This window comes from Bos indicus x Bos taurus, chromosome 29, assembly GCF_003369695.1.
Source record: "Bos indicus x Bos taurus breed Angus x Brahman F1 hybrid chromosome 29, Bos_hybrid_MaternalHap_v2.0, whole genome shotgun sequence".
Taxonomy (NCBI): domain Eukaryota; kingdom Metazoa; phylum Chordata; class Mammalia; order Artiodactyla; family Bovidae; genus Bos; species Bos indicus x Bos taurus.
In genome coordinates, this window is record NC_040104.1 from 46,464,272 (window position 1) to 46,477,124 (window position 12,853).

At 41.8% G+C, this 12,853-nt stretch overlaps 1 pseudogene; it reads right to left on the bottom strand.

Annotated features, from left to right (window-relative positions):
- Positions 1-6,711: 6,711 nt before the first annotated feature.
- Positions 6,712-7,095, bottom strand: LOC113885763 (annotated as a pseudogene).
- Between the last annotated feature and the right edge of the window lie 5,758 nt (positions 7,096-12,853).

The following is a 12,853-nucleotide window of genomic DNA, read 5'->3' on the forward strand; positions in this document are numbered from 1 at the left end:
TTTCTTTTACTTTTTCTTTCATATATGCATTGAGCAATGTTTTCTTTCTCTCCAGCTCCCCAATATTCCTACCATGATGAACACTGCCTTACAACTAAGATGAAATTAAGTGTTTTTTGGAAAAATAAAAAATTTCCCTCAAAGAATTATTAAAATTTAAGAACTTGCACATATTCAAATATGCGGAAATTTGTATGTATTTTAAAGAAGTAAGTATCATCTTTCCCCCTACTCAAGTTCATTGTCAGGTTAAGACTGCAACGGATAGTATATTCTTTGGAAAGAAACACTGCATGGATATGAGAACCACCAATGGCAGCCCACTCCAGGACTCTTACCTGGAAAATCCCATGGACAGAGGAGCCTGGTGGGCTGCAGTCCATGCGGTCGCAAAGAGTCAGACACGACTGAGCGACTTTACTCTCACTTTTCACTTTCATGCATTGGAGAAGGAAATGGCAACCCACTCCAGTGTTCTTGCCTGGAAAATCCCAGGGACGGGGAAGCCTGGTGGGCTGCCTTCCATGGGGTCGCACAGAGTCCGACACGACTGAAGCGACTTAGCAGCAGCAGCAACAGAATGAGATACAGCATCTGAAGGTTTAATTTACAAAGGAATTAGAAAGCTGGTTATATTGGGAGATGAAACTGAAAAGTATTTGAACATTTAGAAACTTACGTGGCAGAGGAGTAAAGAAGTAGAGTGAATAAGTAGCTCAAGGTAGTTAAGCTGTTTTGGGTGCAGACCAAGAGATCTGATGATTAAACTTGTAACTCAGATGACAGTGAGTGAGAATCTACATATTGTTGGCTGGCTCATATACTGTGGAGTCCCATCCGGACAAATATTACAGACCAATTTCTCATCGTAGGTGACTCTTGGGTACTGACGTAATGGGAGGATTACCGGTCTTACGTTAGAAATCTCTAGTTCTGCTGTGTGTACTGGTGACTTTAGCCAACATATCGATACAAATTGATCTTGATTTCTTCATATTTATGTATATTTTAAACATTCTATTTGTTTGTTTTTGGCGGTGGTGTGCTTTGTTGCTGCGCAAGCTTCCTCTGTTGCCGTGGGCCGGGGCTGCGCTAGAGCTGCAGGAGTGCGGCTTTTCGCTGTGGGCGCGTCTCCTGCTGCAGAGCCGGGCTCTTGGGCACGTGGAGCTCGGTGGGTACTCCCGGCCTCTAGCGCGCAGGCTCAGTAGTGTGGGGGCACAGACTTAGCTGCTCCCCAGCAAGTGGGATCTTCCTGGATAAGGGATCACACCTGTGTCTCCTGCATTAGCATGCGGATTCTTTACCACCTAGCCACCAGGGAAGCCCAATTTCTTCATATTTAAACTGACAACAAAAGGACTCAACAACAATACCTCGTGGTATTGATATTGTAATAGTAATGTGAAAATGTTCTACTGCCCTGAATGGTTTTATTTTGATAACGTATATCAAAAGAGAGAAAAAAAATGTAGTTTTCTGGTGAATACAAAGCATCACGTTTTAGAATTTTTTTTTTAACATATGTGGGTTTTTAATTCTTTTGGCCCAATCCCTTTGAGTCAAAAGCAGAGATTGATTCTTTAATTAAATTTTATGTAATATATGGGAAATAGGTTATCTTTAATTAAATTCCTCTGAGGATTTTTCTTCAGAGACTAGGGCAAGATCCTAAATTCACTTTGTGGAAAGTACTGTTTAATTATTAAAATGTAAAGTATTTTGAATCAATTTAAAATTGCCCCCAAAGATTCTTGTCCTATTAAAACAATATTTGGGAAAGGAGAGTTAAACATCAGTTAAATTATATAAAACCTTCCACAAAAATAGATGAGGTTAATAAACAACTAGTTTAAGTCAATATATGCCTTGGAATTGAACTGCCTTATATCCTGATGTTGGGAAAGATTGAAGGCAAAAGGAAAAGAGGGCGGCAGAGGATAAGATAGGTTAGATAGCATCACTGACTCAATGGACATGAATTTGAGCAAACTCCAGGAGATACTGAAGGGAAGCCTGATATGCTGCAGTCCATGAGGTTACAGAAAGTCAGACACAACTTAATGACTGAGCAGCAAGAACAAATGGCCAAAAGAAGTTTAAGATATAGGCATACATGCTTTCCACGGGAGCTCTATTTGTCAGAAAAGCAATACATTGTTTCAGAATGAAGAAAGCAGAGTAATGGAAACCAGCAATGTCTCATATTGTTTTCATTTCATAGTGATTAAGGGAGGAGACAGAGAAAAGCAGACTCACTCCGCTAACAACAGCTTGACAGGAACAACCAATTGAGGGGAAGATTGACTCTGACAGCACTGTGATGGTTCAACCCCACATCGGGGAGGGAATGGGCAAGCCTAAAATTCCAGGACGAGAAGTCCTGGAAGTGCTGAAGTAAAGGGTGAGGACAGAAATTATTAATACTTATTTTAGGAAAAAGTGGCTCAATAAGAGGGTACTGTGGAAGATAACTGGGACTTGTGCAATGGCAAAGAAGTTCTTCTAAGATTTACACTTTACACTGACATCTCATTTACTATAAATTTTTAGTATATGTTCTGCCGAAGCAAGTACCACCATCAGTTTCTGAGACTCTCCATGGCCTCCCTGGTGGCTCAGTGGTAAAGAGTTTGCCTGCCAGTGGAGGAACCACAGGAGACCCAGGTTCGATCCTGGGTGGGGAAGATCCCCTGGAGAAGGACATGGCAACCCACTCCAGTATTCTTGCCTGGGAAATCCCATAGATGGAGGAGCCTGGAGAGGTACCGTCCACGGGGTCACAGTCAGTCAGTCATAACTGAAGCAACTGAGCACATGTTGAGCACATGGTGCCTTTCAGCTCTCAAGTTTCTTTGGCTTTAAGAAGTATGATGTTGCGATGAACATTGGGGTACACATGTCTTTCAATTCTGGTTTCCTTGGTGTGTATGCCCAGCAGTGGGATTGCTGGGTTGTATGGCAGTTCTATTTCCAGTTTTTTAAGGAATCTCCACACTGTTCTCCATAGTGGCTGTAATAGTTTGCATTCCCACCAACAGTGTAAGAGGGTTCCCTTTTCTCCACACCCTCTCCAGCAAACTGCTACAGCTACTGCTAAGTCGCTTCAGTCATGTCCGACTCTGTGTGACCCCATAGACGGCAGCCCACCAGGCTGCCCCGTCCCTGGGATTCTCCAGGCAAGAACACTGGAGTGGGTTGCTGTTTCCTTCTCCAGTGCATGAAAGTGAAAAGTGAAAGTGAAGTCACTCAGTCATGTCTGACTCTTAGCGATCCCATGGACTGCAGCCCACCTGGCTCCTCCGTCCATGGGATTTTCCAGGCAAGAGTACTGGAGTGGGGTGCCATTGCCTTCTCCGTCTCTAGCAAAACAAAACACAAATACAATATTATAAAGTAAAAAATAAATAAATAAATTAATTAATTAAAAAAAAGAAGTATGATGTTGATATTCTTGTAAATATCTAATTTTGTTTAAAAGAAATAAAATAGGCAACCTGATTGAATGTTTCTGAGCCTGACCATTTGTTTTGAGGTCTTTAACCTGAATTATTACGCTGGGCTTCCCAGGTGGCACCCAGCTGTCAATGTAGGAGATGTGGGTTCCATCCCTGGGGCAGGAAGATCCCCTTGAGTGGGAAATGGCAACTCACTCCAATATTCTTGCCTGGAAAATTCCATGGACAGAGGAGCCAGGTGGGCTACAGTCCATGGAGTCACAAAGAGTCAGTCATAACTGAGCGACTGAACACACACATATAAAATGACAGGGAAAGGAGTAGGACCACCCCTGAGATCCAGAGCAAACACCATGGAGAAAATTAAACCTTCCTGTAGGCTGGTCTATAGATGCGGTTTTACAAAATATTTAAACAATTCCACCTTTACAAATAAAATTTGGAATGACTTTTTAATGCTATTGCTGTTGTTTTTTCAGATTTCCTACTTACAACCCCAAGGAGTAGGTAAATTTTTTTCACACCATTGTCATCACAGAGAGATCAACGTTTTCAAAATGCGTCACAAGATAAAAATCACATCCTAGTTGAAGAGCAATGTTGGAAACCACTATATTAGACTTGTTTTTTCTGATATTTATCTATTTGGCTGCACCAGGTGAGTAGTGGGATGCGTGATGTTTAGTTGTGCCATGCAAACTCATAGTTGCAGCATGTGAGGTTTAGTTCCCTGATCATGGATTGAATCCGGGTCCTCTGCACTGGGAGCTCAGAGTCTTAACCACTGAACCACCAGCAAAGTTCCTAGACTTTCATTTAAGAGTAAAACATTTGATTAACCCATGTGATGGGATTTTATTTGATATTCTATAAACTTACTAGAGGGCTTCCCCAGTGACTCAGTGGTAAAGTGGTAAAGAATCCATGTGCAAGGGAGCAGCCACAGGAGACTCAGGTTCCATCCCTGAGTTGAGAAGATCCCCTGGAGGAGGGCGTGGCAACCCACTCCTTATTCTTGCCTGGAGAATCCCATGGGCAGAGGCACCTGGTGGGCTAGAGCCCATATCGTCACAAGAGTCAGACACAGCTGAAGCAACTTAGCAGGCACGCGCATGCAAACTCACTAGAAAAGAGGATGGAGCTGAAGGTCAAGATTTTTCCCCATTGTTCTGACACTCTGCCCACTCTCTATGGACATGTACTGTGAAATTGATCTATTTTTCAGAGTTGTGGGTTATATAGTGGCAATATTTCAAGTTCTTGTTGGTATTGAGAACATGCCTAAATCTTTTACAGTGCGTACATGCATGCTAAGTCATCTCAGTCCTGTCCAACTCTTTGAGACCCCATGGACTGTAGCCCACCAGGCTCCCCTGTCCCTAGGATTCTCCAGGCAAGAATACTGGAGTGGGTTGCCATGCCCTCCTCCAGGAGTTCTTTCCTACCCAGGGATCAAAACTATGTTTTTTATGTCTTCTGCATAGGTAGGTGGGCTCTTTACCACTTGTGCTACCTGGGAAGCCCAAAACTTTTTACAGTATTCCATTGTTATTCACTGGAGAAGGAAATGGCAACCCACTCCAGTTCTTGCCTAGAGAATCCCGTGGACAGAGGAGCCTGGTGGACTGCCGTCCTTGGGGTCACACAGTTTTTCTAAATAAACTAGTTTTTCTAAATAAACTAGTTTTTCTAAATAAACTAGTTTTTCCCCCTAGTTTATTGCTATTATAAAATTGACTTTGATTAACAAATATATATAGACACAGTTTTGTACATATATCTGGTTATTGCCTCTAAATATATTCTAGGAAGTAGGGTTGCTAAATTGGGGGATATGTTATTTTAAATAACTTTGATACATAAATTATATACTCAGTGTAGCAATCAACAGAGAATGAGAGCATTTTCTTACACCCATCCTCTCTAGACTTTCTAATAGGTTTTGTTGTTCCTTTAGATATTCCAAAACCTTATTGGCATTGAAGGGGATCGGAATATTCCACCTTCCAAAAAAATGCCATTTTGGCATAGGGATGAGCTGAAGGCGATTGGAAAACAACAAACACAAGCTTGCTACCCTCCATCCTCCTGCCTGAGAGCAGGACATAAATTTCCCCTTACAAAGGTATTATACATTTCCATTTGTAAAGGTGTTCCCTCTCCTGTATCAGGAAGACCCGAGATAGCACTGAAATGAGTTTGGAGGACGCCTCTTAGTAAACAACCCTTACTTATCTTACATTTCCTAGTCCTCTTCCACAACTTATTGCTCTTTTTTTTTTTTTTAATTTACACAAACTTCTAGCACACTTTATTGATTTAGGGGCCAAACAGGGCAGTATTTGGACAGTTAAGAAAATGCCTCCTTGAAAATGATACATCCCAGTGCTGTTGAGTGATGTCAGTCACAGGATTTGAGGATGAAAAGGACAGTCTTTGGATGATGTTGCTTAGGATACTTGTTCATTTATTAAAAAGGATCCTTTCGCATGACGTGGATGGAAGAAGGCAAGAGTGTAGGGCTGTGATGTGTGCTGGGTGGTTACCCTGAGCTTACCTACGAGGGCAGGTGGGCTGGTAAATCAGTGGGCTGGTAAATGAGTTGGGAAGGGAGAGACACCAGCCTGTCCCACCTGCCTCCTGATGCCAGGAAACTTGATTAGCTGAGCCACTGTCCCTGGAACACACTCTGTGTCCCTTTCCAGTGTGAAGATGACATTTTGATCTCATGCTATGGGGAACCAGTGTTAGTAGTCAACTTCCACCCTGATCCAGGCTACAGGATGACAAGGAGACAGTGTGACTTCCTGCATATCTAAGTTGGCAGGAGGCTCTGATAAAAGCTGAAGTCTTAGGGCACTGGCTTTGTGAAATATTGTCACCAGTCCAGAGTAAATGAAAATAATGCTACATCTCCATTTCTACCTATACCCTCCAGGTAGTGTTTTTTAAAATTAGTTTTCCCCTTTGTCTATACATTTTAAGTGGCTTCATGAAAGGAATTGCTTCACTGCGGCACGGCCGCTCTTCCCGTCTTGTACCCTCCATCTCCTCCCCTCCAGCCTTACCCTGACCACCCTCCCCTCTGCCCAGCATCTACAGGCAGGGACCAGGCCACGTGGTGATGAGCAGCTATGCAGTCCTGCCTAGCCTTCTGTTTCTGGGGTGTGGCTTTGGACAACATTGCTAGGATGCTGCAAACAGGACATCACGGGTCTGGGATGCATGGATGGCAGAGTGGAGCCCCTTTACTGTCTTATTCCACCAATGGGTGGTCAGTGTGGTAGGTGTCAGGGTGGATTTTCAAGGCCTTTTTATTATCATCTGATCGGCAGATCAAGGGTTCCTCTGTGATACCATCTTTCATGGATGCCTTTAGGGGATTGAACTCCTTGTGTATGAATGGCCATTCTGGGGGCCTTCCTGTGAGTCTCTGGATCAGCAGAGAGCCTGGGATGCTGAACTCAAGCACAGAATCAAGCTTCTCTTTCCTCTTCTCCATGAGGTCACCAAGCCTTTCTGCCTGCCTCACAGTCTGAGAGAAGCCATCTAGAAGAATACTATTTCTGCATGGAGAGATCTCCCAGTTCTCAGTGAGCTCCGTGGCCGTTTCATCACTCATCAGTTTTCCAGCATCCATAGCTGCCTTCAGCTTTTCTCCCAGATCTGAGCCAGAAGACCCTTAGCATGGCAGACACAGACGTTTTCAGTAGATTTGGGTGCCTGGGAATGCTTGCTGGCTCCAGGTAGCCCAGGTACCTTGGGATACTCTTGAGTTGGTGCTGCCTTAGGCACCTTGGTGGCCTCTGAAGCCTCTCACTGCTCATCCCACACCCCTGTTGCTCTTTTTAAAATGATAGATAAGCCCTCAGTCTAAACACTTCTTTGGGTTTTCACTTCTTTTCTGTAGATTCTCCATGTACATAAAATATGTATGCTTTTCTCCTCTTAAACTGTCTTTTGCAAGTTTAATTTGCATGTCTCAAATACAGAACCTAAGAGCATAGAGGAAAAGCTTTTCATTCCTTTTAGGATAAAATACCTTCTTGTGTGTGGTGTCATAAAGTTGAATGGAGAAGGTATTAAAGTTGAAAAAATTTAAACAGTTCTCAAAATAAATTTCACAGTATCTTGCTTATAGTAGAGAATGGATATCTAGAAATAGCTCTCAGATAGCTCTTATTCCAGCCCAGCAAAGCAAGATCCCTAAAGCTAATAATGAGTAAGAAATAATTACTTCCTTCTTTCTTATCTTCCTCCCTCCCCTCTCCCTCCTCTTTCTGTCTTCTATTCTGTTGAAAACCCCAACTGAAAACATACTTGATCCCTCAGTTGTCTTAGGTGCTGAAACCTAAAGTATGCATGTCTCTCTCTAGGAGTTTATAAATGATGGTGTGCAGATAGCTGCAATAAAACAAAAGGTCTTGATAATAGTGACTTCCTAAGATCATGGCATCTGGTCCCATCACTTCATGGGAAATAGATGGGGAAACAGTGGAAACAGTGTTAGACTTTATTTTTTGGGGCTCCAAAATCGCTGCAGATGGTGATTACAGCCATGAAATTAAAAGACGCTTACTCCTTGGAAGGGAAGTTATGACCAACCCAGATAGCATATTCAAAAGCAGAGACATTACTTTGCCAACAAAGGTCCGTCTAGTCAAGGCTATGGTTTTTCCTGTGGTCATGTATGGATGCGAGAGTTGGACTGTGAAGAAAGCTGAGCACCAAAGAATTGATGCTTTTGAACTGTGGTGTTGGAGAAGACTCTTGAGAGTCCCTTGGACTACAAGGAGATCCAACCAGTCCATTCTAAATGAGATCAATCCTGGGTGTTCTTTGGAAGGACTGATGCTAAAGCTGAAACTCCGATACTTTGGCCACCTAATGTGAAGAGTTGACTCATTGGAAAAGACCCTGATGCTGGGAGGGATTGGGGGCAGGAGGAGAAGGGGACGACAGAGGATGAGAAGGCTGGATGGCATCACTGACTCAATGGACATGAGTTTGAGTGAACTCCGGGAGTTGGTGATGGACAGGGAGGCCTGGCATGCTGGAATTCATGGGGTTGCAAAGAGTTGGACATGACAGAGCGACTGAACTGAACTGAATGGTGTAATTTCATAGGTGGCAAAAAGACTTTCCCATTATAGGAGTATTTCCTGGTGAAATGAGCAAAGTTTTTGAAGTTAGACGCCTGTGCTTGTTCAGTTATATCTGACTGTGGCTTCATGGACTCTAGCCCACCAGTCTCCTCTGTCCATGGAACTTTCTAGGCAAGAATACTGGAGTGGGTTGCCATTTCCTACTCCAGGGGATCTTCCTGACCCAGGGATGGAATCCTCATCTCTTGTATCTCCTGCACTGGCAGGTGGGGTCTTTACCACTGCTCCACCCGGAGAGTTAGATGAGTGTGAGTTTAAAGTTTGTCTCTTCTGCTTGTCAACGGAGGCAAGTCTCTTAACTCTTGCTAAACCTCAAGGTGCTCATTTGCAAATTAATCATGACTCAAAAATTCTTTGAGAATTAAAGATTTTTTAGATCACATAGCCCAGGTTTTGCATTTGGTAAATATTATTTCCATTCTTTATTATTGCTTGAGGTTTCACATAAAAACTACAGAAGGTTAGGGCTGGTAGAATTTACCTTTAAAGAAAACCAAATTTGGGTTCATCATGGTAAAGTTAAAAACAACAACAAGACAAAATAAAAAAAATATGAGGCTTAGAATGGGCAAGGATATATAGTGATTAGCTCAGGGTTACACAAGTTGAAAGTTAAAAGACTCAGGGTATAGTGCTTACAATGAGATCAATTCTTTAAGACTTTATCCCCTTTCAAAATTCAAATTACCTCAGAGAGAGATAACATCCTGAGTCTGGTTATCAGTTATAATTTAGTGCTACTGTTTACAGACCCAATAAAGCATTTCCTGAGATGATCATAACTTTTATATTTCATATAAAATCAGGAACTATAGATAAAGATGAAACAAATCACATACTCTGAGGAGAAAAAAAAAAAGGCAGGAAGAGGGCCCATAAATTCACCAACAGAGGGAGGGAGGATCTCTCTGCTAGGCATTTTCCTATGGTATTGCATTACCATTTGTTGTTGTTGTTGTTTTTACTCCTTTGAAAATATGAGATGGATGACATTATCTCCATTTTGAATAAAAGATCTGAAGTTCAGTGAGAAATTTGGTGATGAGCAATAGAATCTGTTCTCAGAAGTGTATCAGCTTGACTTCAAATCCCATGGTATTCCCAATGTAGCATAATGCCTTCAGCCAAGTCTAGCTTCCTAATTAACAGCTCTGAAGTGAAAGTGAAAGTGTTAAGTCAGTCAGTCCTGTCTGACTTTCTGTGACCCCATGGACTGTAGCCTGACAGGCTCCAGTGTCCATGGAATCCTCCAGGCAATAATACTGAAGTAAGGTCAACCTAGCTGCTCCATCCAGCTTGTTCCCAACATAAATTGATAGGCATTTTTTAGGGGAATTTAGAACAAAGTGACTTCTTTGATAGAAAGGATCATACCCAAAAGAAAACAGGAGCTTAAACTTATAACAAAAGTAGAAAAACTTAATTAGACCTAATACTTAAGAAAAGGGCTTCCTTTGTGGCTCAGCCGATAAAGAGTTAAACTGCAATGCGGAAGAGCTGGGTTTGATCCCTGAGTTGGACAGATTCCCTGGAGAAGAGAAAGGCTACCCACTCCAGTATTCTGGCCTGGAGACTTCCACGGACCGTATAGTCCATGGGATCACAAAGAGTCGGACACGACTGAGTGACTTTCGCTTCACTTCACTTAAGAAAAAAAGCAGGCTATATATATTTACTCTTACAACTATCAGATCAGAAGGGTACCCAAGTTTTGTCTCCCAAATCTCTTCTGTCCTCATTGCCCTCAATAGAGACACACTTCTTGGGGTTTGTCATAACAGTCATTCTTAAATTTATGTAGCACTTGACACTTTGCCACACTTTGTATCTCTTTGTTAGCACCTCTGCTGTCAGTGACAATCCCCAAAGACAAGATAGGAAGGCAACTGAGGCTTTTTATTTTCCAGGCTTCCAGATCTGGTTAGAGTTTTAGGAAGAGTGGTAGAGAGGATGAAAACAAAACGGAGGGGACTTAGGGGCATGGCATGGGCAGTTAGAAGGACAGTTTGTCTCCTATATCGATTTTTTACAGTAAGCCTTGTTGGGATGAATGAGTAGGAGAAAATCTAGATAGGCTCTACACTTAGGCCTTAGTAACCCAAGTGTTTGCTCTGTTCAACTTCATTGTAAAAGATTATTGTTTATTTTGTGATTATGTCTGTGAAGTAAACATAGTCATTGTCATTATCCACAATCATAGATTGAACAGATATTTTTTCTGTGGGGAGGACACAGAGAAGCAAGGTGATTCCCAATTCCCAGAAGGTGCTAATGATCAGCAATAGCTCAAGTTCATCTTGTTCACCTTGTAACTTGGTGCATCAGACCAAGTAAATTGCTGCATACTTGTAGAAGACTGTGTTACTTTTTAGTAACACCTTTTATAGACACTTTTTATATCCTGATTCGTTCCTGAAAGTGAAAGTCGCTCAGTCATGTCCGACTCTTTGTGACCCCAAGGACTATACAGTCCATGGAATTCTCCAGGCCAGAACACTGGAGAGGGTAGCCTTTCCTTTCTCCAGGGGATCTCCCCAACCCAGGGATCGAACCCAGGTCTCCCGCATTGCAGGCGGATTCTTTACCAGCTAAGCCACAAGGGAAGCCCGATTTGTTTCCTATGGTACCACAGATGTGGAGGGTTATATACCTTTGTCTATTGAACCCAGCCATATTCACATGACTTTCTTTGACCAATAAAATTTTGTCAGATGTGACATGCGGCATTCCATGAAATTGCTTTAGGAACTGGTATTTAGTTCATAACTATCTCTGTTTTCTCTGCATCTGTGATCATAGAAGAATAAGGTGAGATGAAATCTCTGTCAAATTGGTCAGTGAGTGTCCACAGTCAGCAGAACCCTCTTATGAGTCTGCCATAGAACCCTCTTATGCATATGCAGTAATAGTGTGAGTAAAAGATTTATTGTTTTAAGCCATTGAGTTTTCAGGCTGTTTATCTTTGTAGCATAACCTCATGAATCCTGACAGAGTGTCTAAGTAATATTTCTTGAGTAAATGAATAATAACCTAATTCCATGGACAGAGGAACCTGATGGGCTACAGTCCATGGGGTTGCAAAGAGTTGGAAATGACTGAGTAACTAATACACCACACACTCACACACACAACCTTTTTAAAATGTCTAATATTCACAGTTGACTCGCTATTTGCTATAGGAAGTTAAAAGTTGAATGCTACATTTTGCAAATAATTTATAAATATACTTAGCAAGCATAATTTATAAATTATAAATAATAATCCTATCTTCTGATCAGGAACAGTTTCATTGAGTAGTTACTAGGCAACAGGGTTTTTGTAAGATTACAACAAGCATGTGAAAGGAAAGGAATTAATTTGCTAATTCTTTAAATATTTACTGAGTACCTACTGTGAGTCAGACATTTTGTTTAACATTTCCCATTATTCAAATATATAATACATGAGCCCGTTGAGCAGTTATTTTTTAGTTTTCATAGGAAGCTGCCAGGTGAATTCAATCCGAGCATTTAGGGAAGACATTACATTTTAATCTATTGTATTGTTTCTCTCCCCCAAAGAGGAAACTGGGAGACATTTACACTTAAAGACACTCTGATTATTAAGGCAAACTTGATAGCTTAATGTTAGTGGAGAGGATCATTAAAATTTATACACCCATTGATAAGGGCCAGCCAGTTCCTTTCCAAGCAGAAGTTTATTGAATCAAGAAGTCAGAAAAAGTCAAGGCTGGGAAGAAGCAGAGGACACATCATTGATTATGAGGCTTGGGGAAAAGGAAAGCTCTGGTCCTGAATGGAACTGAAGTAGCAGAGGAGCACAGCAGCAGGAAAATAGACAATGTGGACCAATTAAGACATTTTGCAAATTTCAGCTTCCAAGACTGGATGCTGTTGAGCTGAGCAGGAATATGGAAATTGCTTTTCCTTAGAAATGGGGGAGGGGAGTAAATAATTCTGTAAGAGCAAGATGAGCAAGGTGAGCAAGGTGTTTGTGTTGGAAGTGACCCTGGAAATCCCTCAGATATCTCTGATTGAGAAACTTGCATAGTGAGCCCTGGTGAACTGGCCAGGCTCACTTAAGCAAACAGGTTTTTATGGTCATCCCTGCAACTAAAGACAACATCTCCCTCACAAGGCATGATGTATAGGATCTTTGTAGGAAATCCACTTGAGAAGATTAGTTATTTGGGTAATTATCAGAATATTTTAAGTAAAACTATATAACAAGATA